Below are 10,186 nucleotides of genomic sequence, written 5' to 3' on the forward strand. Positions count from 1 at the left end.
TTGGTCGGCAAAAGTTATCCGCGACCAATTTTTTTGGTCGCTACTTTGGTCGCCAATTGAGGGTCGGCAAAAGTAATTCGCGACCAAAATTGTGGTTGGTCGGCAAAAGTTGGATTTCGCGACTAAATTTTTGGTCGCTAAATATTTAATTACCGCGACTAATTTATTTTGTCGCCAAAACACTTTGGTCGCGAAAAGTGATATTTTCCCGACCAAAAAATTTGGTCGCCAATTATCACATTCAACGACCAAAAAGTTTGGTCGCCAATCGTGACATTCCGCGACCAAAAAAGATTTTGGTCGCCATTTGTTAATTTTCGCGACCAAAACTTTTGGTCGGCAAAAGTGAGTTTCCACGACTAAGAGCTGTTTTGGTCGGCAATAGATGTATTTTTTGCGACCAAAACTCTTGGTCGGCAATTGTAATTTTTTGCAAAAAAAAATAATTTATTTGGCGCGACTACTAAATTGGTCGCCAAAGCAAGAAAACAATACACCTGTAATTCCTAATAATTCATTCAATCCATAATAAACCTATAATTTTAAAGCATCATTCAAATTAACTGAATCATTAACATTCGACACAATACATAATTCATTAACATTCGACACAATACAACTATTCTAAATTTTCATTCACAAGTCACATCCATCTAGCATAACAAATTGAAACAATACATAATTCAGATTTACAGCATCATGAAAATTGCTTAATCCACTAAGTTGCCTTGATAGCCAATCAAAAAGATCCTTGCGCCCTTCCGTGCCAAGCTTCGCATCCATCAAAACAGTAGTGATGTAAGGCACCTGATAAAGAAACAGAATTGGAAAATTTATCAGAGACGCATGATAAATATATAAAATTAATTAATGCATAAACGAAATAGAGAAATTGGAACCCAACCATTTTGTCATAGAGAAATTGAATATCATATTTATATTTTAAGATGGATCAGCCATTAAGAGAGAAAACAACAGCAAATTTTTGGATTGGCCGTACCAACTGAATTATTCAAGTTGCGCTACCCAACAATAGAAGGGATCAGCATAAACTGAGGACATATTTGATTAACTGGCATACTGCAAATAATAAATAAATAAATAAATTCAATGCCCAAAAATAAAAAGCAACTCCAATGAAACTACTAGGTCCATTTGCTTCAATTTGAATTTGATCAATATAATGTCCACAAATTACTTTCTAAAAAAAAAGACACAACGACAACAACAACAACAACAACAATAGCAAGAGATCAAACAGGGTTGAGCAATTAGAGAATTAACAATTGAATAAGCCAAGAGGGGTTTTCAATAACAATCGAACAATAATAGGCTCCATTTGTTTCCAATTAAATAAAATAAAATAAAAATATTGAAAAAGCATCTAAAATCCAGCTTAAAAAAAAAATAGAGACTATTTGAGTTTTTAAACCTGAAAACCCAAAAAGAACCAAACCCCCTGTTTTAGAAGTGCATTGTCTAAGCACATTATTTTAAGCTAAATAAGCCGCAATTTTTTTTTTTTTTTAACAAACAGAGCGTATCTAAGTCTAACCCAAATGAATAACAAATTGTCCTGAAAAACCAAACTAAATCGAGCTTTTGTGATTAATAGTAATCATTGACATAAAACACTATCTAACCCAGATGGGACAATGAAGGATCAATTCAAACATCAAAGGCGAAGAAAGTGCAGGACCAAAACCTCTTGCACTGTAAAACTAAGATAATGACTCTTAATATAAAGTTATCCTAGGAGAGCAATCTAAGAGGTAGTGAAAAGCTTTAGTTGAAGCCTTACCAGGAGACCAGACAACATGAATCAGACTTCATTGGCAACTTCAATTAAATTCCAAGTGCTAAAGACCTGTAGGGAAAAGCTGGTTAGAAGGATCACTGCCATTTGAGTACGAACAAGTCACCCAATTGCATGCGCTAAGAAAATGGTAAATCAGTGATGATCATCCTTGTGCCAACTGTCTCTGCATGTGGGTCAGCAAGTTGGGACAGAAACATACAATTGTGTAAAATCTATTTTTCAACATGTCATTTGGGAATATTCACACCCCTCAACAAAATCATAAAAGCTCTCGAGTATGACTTGGTATGATATTTCATCTAGCCCCACCATTTCCCAGATCAACCCTACTCAAATTAATGGAAATTCAAGGCCAAAAATATGAGAAACATAAGAAAGCAAAAATAAATTGGATAAGAATAGTTCCTTTGTTAACTATTGCTTCTAATTTACAAAGGCAAAAGAAAAAAAATAATAACAAAAAGAAAAGAACTAATCCATGCTGCTATAACCAGCGTCCACAAAATAAAGTTCAAGCTAATGCGGAAGCCTAGAGTCATGGACATGTGTAGAAGCTACATTATGAAACTGTGTTGATGCCACATTATGAAACATGGTTGGCACTACATTATGCAAATGTGCTGGCACAAGATCATGTAACATACTATGAACGTATTCCTTACTATATGCATTGGATGAGTTTCAGTCTCGGCTCCAAGAACTGCAAAAGGAAAAGATAATTTATTTCATATTGTTCGATTAACATCAATTTGACTAACTTTCATACCCACTGAGTCAATGAATTTTGGTTGATTATTTGATCTGGTGGCAGAGTAAGAGGTTGCAAAAGGTCCTTGAATTTGTATCAAATACCTGCTGTTTAAATATTGACTTGCTTTTTGTTGTCAAGGCTGAGGTGGCAGTTGAAAGGCTTGATCAACTAAAAGCTAGCGGGATGAAGGAAATTGCTTTAAAGAGGCAAACTGAGGTTGAGGAGATTTTTGGATAAGGTTGAGAAATGGATAAGGTTGAGGTGACTCTCAGCAGGAGACTCTCGATTAAAATATATATATATATATATATACTGGGGCGAAAGTTGAAAAATCATATAACAACTTGGAACAAATTGTTTAACCAGTTCCATCAGCTAGCATTTATGCTCTACATGATCTATCCAGCTACTACAACATTACAAAAATGGAACTCCACTAAGGGAAAATGAAAGCTAGAAGAAAGTATGCCCATTTTATGTATGAGTAAATGAAAGTCCGATTGAAAGTGCTAGAAGACCTATTTAGCTGCCATGGACATCACTATTTGATCCACATCATGGATCAATCCAATAATATCAACACTAAAAAAGCAGCTAAATTCTAGCAGTTTAGTATGGACTGTTGTAAAGATTTTTTGAGTCTTGGGCAGTAGAGCAAAATATATATTTGAAGTAAAAAAAAATACCAATGAGTCGTCCATAAGTCATCCCATCCTTGACATGAAATATAGCCTGACATATACGAGAATAAAAAGAAACAATGACCGTAAGTCCGTCGCTCAATGATTAGAAAGATGAGAAGAAAAAAAAAAGGAAAAGGAAAACTCAAATGAATGAAAAGATAGTAACTATGGCTCAAAAAAGGTCCTTATGAGCGAGAGAGAGAGAGAGAGAGTTCACCTTCTTGAAGGAATTTATCCAAGCAATAGGAATTGGCCCTAGTTTACAAATATTCAAATGTCACAAAATTTCAAGAAGTTTTAAGATGTTAATCATAACAAAGATATTAAAGAAAGAACTACAAAATACTTCTAGTAATCTCAAATTTAAATCAGTCAATCCATCAATCAATGTATAGGTGAATGGGAACTACTAAGATACAGGATATGAATCAGATGATGCATACAACATGAAGAAAGTGATCAACAACATGAAGCATGCATATCAAACACTAATTTGAGATGAGAATAAGTAATTCTTATTTGAGGGCAATAACATAGTATAGGTCAACTCATGCCTTAATTTTATTCTTTGTTCCATCCACTTATCAAAGATTTTTGTATCATATCCTTTGGAGTTTACAAATCTGCTTTTATTACATCAACAAATTGGGGTATGCCCTTTGTTCAGTGTGGGTGAGTTCAAATGGAAGGTGGTAAAACTTGTGAAATGGCAGCAGGAGTTTTGGAGCAGGCTAAGTGAGAGACAAGGCAGCCTAAGAGAAAGAGAGGCATAGAATGATTTAGAGCTCTGTTCTTGCTTGTGATGGGGGAGCAAGGACGTGCTATTTATAATAGGTAGGGAGTGACATGTGATGGCGTCTACACAATCTTAAGAGATCATTAGGATCCAATGTGCTCCCCTTGGTGAAAACATGCCTTGCAACCCAAATGATCAAAATTTCAAGAATAAGATGGATAAATCTCCCCCTTGCTTATGAAAGCTACAAGGGGGTGAAGTATCTCACAGAACCTAGCTCTAGCCACAAAGGACTATCCCAGTGTTACTTAGTACTTGACTCCCAAAGGACAATCAAGAAGTGCCTCATCAGGAGGACTCTCATTAGGTGATTTTGACCCACACAAACACCAAGTGCATTTGGTCTCGATCTTAATGTTGTAGTGCTATTGTCCTAAAAGGGGTATTGAGATGTCTTTCAGCTCGGGTGTCCATGTGCCCCATCTGTTAGCCACATGGTAATCCCTGATGACATGGTGGTGCGCCATCTTCTTTTTGAAGGACAGTTTCTGCAGTTTTTTACACAGCTCTTACTTATTAATAGTTATGACAAAAAAACATCAGCAAGTTGTGAAAGCTTTGCAATATTAATATTATCATTGTGAAGAATTTGTGAATGCATTTGGAAATTAAACATTAGCTGAGAAAATGACAGTGAGTGGTTTTTTCAGCCAAGCTTTATCACTTGCGTAGAAGCACGAATTGAACAATAAAACATTCTTATCTAGCATGAATACATGTGTTTTTGGCCAAAATCAACTTAGTTTATAACTTAGTGAAAAGTGCAGAATTTCAATGGATCACCTCCACTTGTTCGTCCATTCCAAAATTCCAATGACGGTACACCATCTCCATTAGACAGCAAGCTAGATGCATGTTTCTTTAATAACATAGGATCCTCATATCGTGTGCCAGCTATCTCCCAAGCTCGTGATATAAGCCTGCATCAATGAAGAAAAAGTAAATAAATGAATAATTGGCAATGCCAAAACCACTCTTCAGTATCAAACCACAGATGCTCATGTTGGAGACAAGTCCAAGAACTTTAAACCCATTTACCAAACATTTGCATTAAACAAACATATCACAGAACAATTCCCTACTTCACTAGAAGTTCCACAGATCAGTTCCTATTCTTTCTTATTTTGGCCATGTACCATGTTACATTGATATTATAAAAGAAGCTGATTTTGCATTTCCTAAAAGCGCGGTTCATAGATTCAAATCACTAAAACTTAGAAGTAAAATAAGGCCCTCAGGCAATAAAACAAAGCACTGCTAAAATTAAGGATATGATTTAGGCAATATCCTTAATTATGTAATTCCTTATCAATTCCTTAGAAAGCACTGCTAAAATTAAGGATATGATTTAGGCAATATCCTTAATTATCTAATTCCTTCTCATTTTTATTTTCTTTAGTCCTTTGTTTCTTGTTTTCTCTCTCAGGTTTAGGAATTTCCAAACCATACTGAGATTCATCAATCTCTTCAAGCGATAGAAAACCTACATTCACAACCAAAAAATATGTATATATCATCATCTCTTAAAATTTCCAACATCAACCCCTGTTTGGTTGCCAAGAAAATGCAGGAAACTAAAAGAACTCAACTGTTTAGAATTCTGAAGCATGTGCACAAAAACTAACAGAAACCCATAACGAAAAATAGCATGAAAACCCAAAATTTTCGTTTAATTGAAATTGAAAACTAATCGAACCTCCCTCGAGTTCGCTAGAGCCAACAGAGATAGAGAAAGGGTCGTCGTTTTCGGAGAGAGAAGAGTTCCATGGAAGCGAATCGAAGCGGTCGAGCTGTTCAAAGCCTTGTCTGGGTCGCTTTGCCTTGTTTGGTTTCTTCTTTGAAGCCATGACCAGAGCTCAGAGCTTACAAACACGGTCGAACGGCGACCCTTTTAGGGCTGTACAAGTGTTTTGGTGCGCAGTGTTTTGGATACTCGTGAAAATTAATAACATTACCAAATTTTTTGTTAAACTAGAGTTCCTTAAGGTTCACTAATTTTACAGAATTTTCGAATTGCTCAATCAAAACCTTGATTTTTAGTGAAAATCCCCAAATCAAAACCCTAGTTTGAATCTACAAACCTGGTTGAAGGGTGGAAGTGTTCTTTGCGTGCGTAAGTCTCTTCCGTCTCCTTTCGGCCATCTTCTCTCTCCGTCGTTACTTCTCTTTCTTTGTTCTTTTCTTCTGGTTCAGAGCTCTGTCTGTGTGTATTTTCTTTGTTCATCTTCTCCTTCTCACTCATTGTTATGCCGGTTGGGGTTTGGGTTTGGGATTTGGAGTCTAAAGAAGAGAGAGACTGAGGGTTTTGAAGAGTTTTTGCAAAAGAAAGAGAGGAGGGTTTGGGATTTGGTGTCCGATGCAAAGAGAGGGTAGGGGTTTGAAGAGCTTTAGCAGAGACCTGAGAGAGAGAGGAGATGGTACGATGGAGAGAAATTTTTTTTACTCGCAAAAAATTTTCATTTCCCCCTCCATGTTTCAAATTTCCCTCCCAAATTTTTGGCAACCAAAAAACAATATTAGACGCAAAAAAGCTACCTTCGCCGACACATTTTTTTAGTCGCAAAATCTCAATCAACGACGACTAAAATATTAGTCGCTAAAAATATAATTTGGCGACTAATTTTTTTTGGTTGCTGAAAATAAGTTTTTGGCGACCAAATTTTTAGTCGCCAAAAAAATATGTGACCTTTCGCGACCAAATGTGTAGTTGGTCGGCAAAAACATACCACTTTCTGCGACCAACTCATTTTTTGGTCGCTAAAATATAACCTTCTACGACCAATAATATTTGGTCGCCAAAATTAATGATCATTCGCGACTACTTAATATTTGGTAGCCAAATATCATTTTTTTGCGACCAAAATTTTTTTGGTCGGCAAAAATGGTCGCCAAATGTGTAAATTCTTGTAGTGAATGAAAATTTGAGAATGCATTTTTTGCAAACGGGAAAGAATAATGTAGATGGAATTTTAAAAATATATATTATTTTATTATTCTAAAATTAATATTTAATTATAAATATTCTAATTTAGTATAGAATAGTATAAAGATTAATAATTCATCTGTACAAATTTTTTTTTTTTCCAGAATCCTCCTAATTTGTTTTTTGACTGATTTTCTACTGGTCAGAAACACAATAGGAGGAAAAAAAAGGAGGAAATATCATTTTATCCCTCAAACTATTTCTCAAAAATCAATTCAACCCCTATATTTTTAATTATATCAAATTTACACCTAATTTTGGATCAATTTTACCCCTACTATCAGTTACCGTCTATAATTGGACGACACTTGCTAATGTGGCACTAAATTTTATTTAAAATATCATTTTGCCCCCCAAACTATCCCTTAAAAAATCAATTAGACCCCTAATATAGAAAAAAAATGAATTTAGATATTCAATAACAAATTTTCATCTAAAAAAGTGAGAAGATAAATTTTAAATAAATAATAATTCAATATTAGTTCTGTTGAGTATTCTTTATAGAGTAATTGCTAACTTTTGTGTTAAGTTGTTATTTAATTGATAATACGACAGGGTAGGTACTAATCTCAATTTTGTAGACAGATCTTATAGCGACCCTGGGTTTTCCCCTTTATGTACAGTATTCCAGACTTGGGTTTCTTGGTTGAGTAATGTTGTATATGTCTCTTTCCGTCCTTTAATTCCTTGTGTTTGAGTTTTAGGATGTGTTGGACAGGTTTGGAATAGGTTGGGTGTGTTTTGAAACAAATGGTTGCTATCCAGTTTTTGGTCTCTTCGCTCGAGCGAGCCTTCTGTTTTCCATCTTCGCTCGAGCGAGGGTTTGTACACTCGAGCGAGTATTGTGGGTCTTCAGGTTTTCTTCTCAGACACAACTTTGGCTCGTGCGAGCTTTTCTTCGCTCGAGCGAGCCTGGTCTGGTGTGTCTCTTCGCTCGAGCGAGAGGTCTTGCGCTCGAGCGTGCGTCTACTTCTGTTTTGGACCTGAAGGTTCTGTTTCTTTGCTCGAGCGAGCGAGGACTATGTTTTGAGTTTCTTCCCTCGAGGGAGCACTCTTGCACTCGAGTGTGCTTCTGGGTTGCAGACCTGAAGCTTCGCGTTGTTCGCTCGAGCGAGGCTTTTTGCGCTCGAGCGAGGTTCTTTTGTGTTTGGTCGCTCAAGTGACCACTTCTTCGCTCGAGCGAGGATCGATTATATCAGTTCGCAGCAGCAGTCTTCTTCCTCACTTTTTGGTCTCCTTTTCTTTTCAAACCCTAGATCCGACTCTCTCTCTCTACATATACCTTCTCTCTACAAATACATCTAGCTCTAGTGGTTTCCTACCCTAATCTCTTTGTAAGAAAGGCAGAGCTTGGTGTGGGCTTCACTTTGATCTGAAAAAGTTGGTGTTTGGAGCATCTTCAGTTTCCTCTCTTTCTCCTTTGAGTCTCTTCATTTGAGGTAGGGATAAACTTCTCCTAGTTATGAGTTTTAACATAAATTTTAGTCATTTTGATTAAATGGTGAAATTATGGAAATTTTGGAAAGTTAGGGTTTGGTTTAAAATTATAAATGAGGGGTTTATGTTTATGAGACTCTATGTGTCTTTGAGACCTTGTTAATGTACTCATTGTGTATAAAATGGGTGGATTTGGCCTTGTGAGCAATATTTGAGAAAGGGGGAAAATGCCCTAATTTGGGATTAAATGAAATGTTTATCAAAATAATGAAATTAATTATGGGAATGCATAATTGAGTGGAAATGATGAAATTGGGAAATAAATGTGTTTATTGGTATAGTTGAATTTGAAAATCGCTTACCTATGGAAAGTGTGTTAATTTATCTGTTTGATAAATTTAATTATCTATTTAGAAATAACTGCTTTGGGCTATCGGTGGAGGATAGTCTTGATTGTTGTAGACACTGCATGTTGATTAGGGAAAATTGAAACTAATCAATTGGAATATGTCATTGAATATGACGGTTGAAATAACACATTGAATATGTGTTTAAATTGATCATTGAATATGATGAAGTGTTTAAATACATTACATATGTATATTTGTATGGGGGGAGATAGGGGATGTACTCCAATGTGTGGGAGGAGATAGGGGATGTACTCCACTGTTTGGGAGGAGATAGGGGATGAACTCCATTGATAATTAAGTTGGCCGGAGTGTCCAGGGTGAAAGTTCCGAAACCTTTTATCCATTTGAATGATGTTGACGAACTGAAGTGTTATTTCAGCTATGAGTTATAGTCTCATTTGAAATTGTTGGTGATGGAAGTGTTGATAATATGAGCTGTAGACTCATTTGAATTGTTTGGATGAAAATGTACCATGTTGATAAATTGATACAGATAAAGGAAGTAAATGGTTATATGAAAATCTATGTTGATTGATCATAGACTAAGAGTTGAGATATTCTCGAATTGTTCAACATTTATCAAATGCTAATGTTTTAATTACTTCTCATATTATGTTTAGAATATCTCTACTAGGTTTTGGCTCACCCTATATGGGACATTATTTTCAGGTACAGGTAATATGCCACCTCCAAGGACATAGCATGGGAGGCTTAGAGGCTGAAAGATCATTTTTGTTGTTATCATTTTGTATTACATGTAAATTAAGCCAAGGGCTTATTATGGAAAAGAGTTAGAACTCTTCTTTTGTTGTAACCAAGTGTTGACTTGGAAAGTTGTCAGCCCATGGGGCATTTACTTTTGTTGTCAACATGTAATACTTCTTATAAGAATACTCTGATGTATGGAATATTATATCTCTTTCATGTATGGTTTATGGGCTTATTTTTGAGGGCGTTACAGATCTTGACATATTCATTTTCATCGTTCAATATAATTTTTCAAATGTCAAAAAAAGACGTTACTCTCATAATAAGCATGGTCTAAATTTTTACCTACTCAATTTGAAATTACTATTTGTCGATTAATTCTATTGAAATTAATTTGGAGAATAAGCTAGCTACAATTGCATGCGCACATACACATAGAGTTGCTAAGGAATTTTCCAAGATTGACTCGAGATAGTTTGAGACTTAAAGAGACAATTTTAAATGAACATTTTTATATTTTTTATTACTTTTTTTACAGATTATATTATTTAAAATTTATTTTTTTTTTCATTTTTGAGATAAACAATATTAATTAAATA

Source organism: Camellia sinensis, chromosome 11 (genome assembly GCF_055761805.1).
Source record: "Camellia sinensis isolate YWXY chromosome 11, ASM5576180v1, whole genome shotgun sequence".
Classification (NCBI taxonomy): domain Eukaryota; kingdom Viridiplantae; phylum Streptophyta; class Magnoliopsida; order Ericales; family Theaceae; genus Camellia; species Camellia sinensis.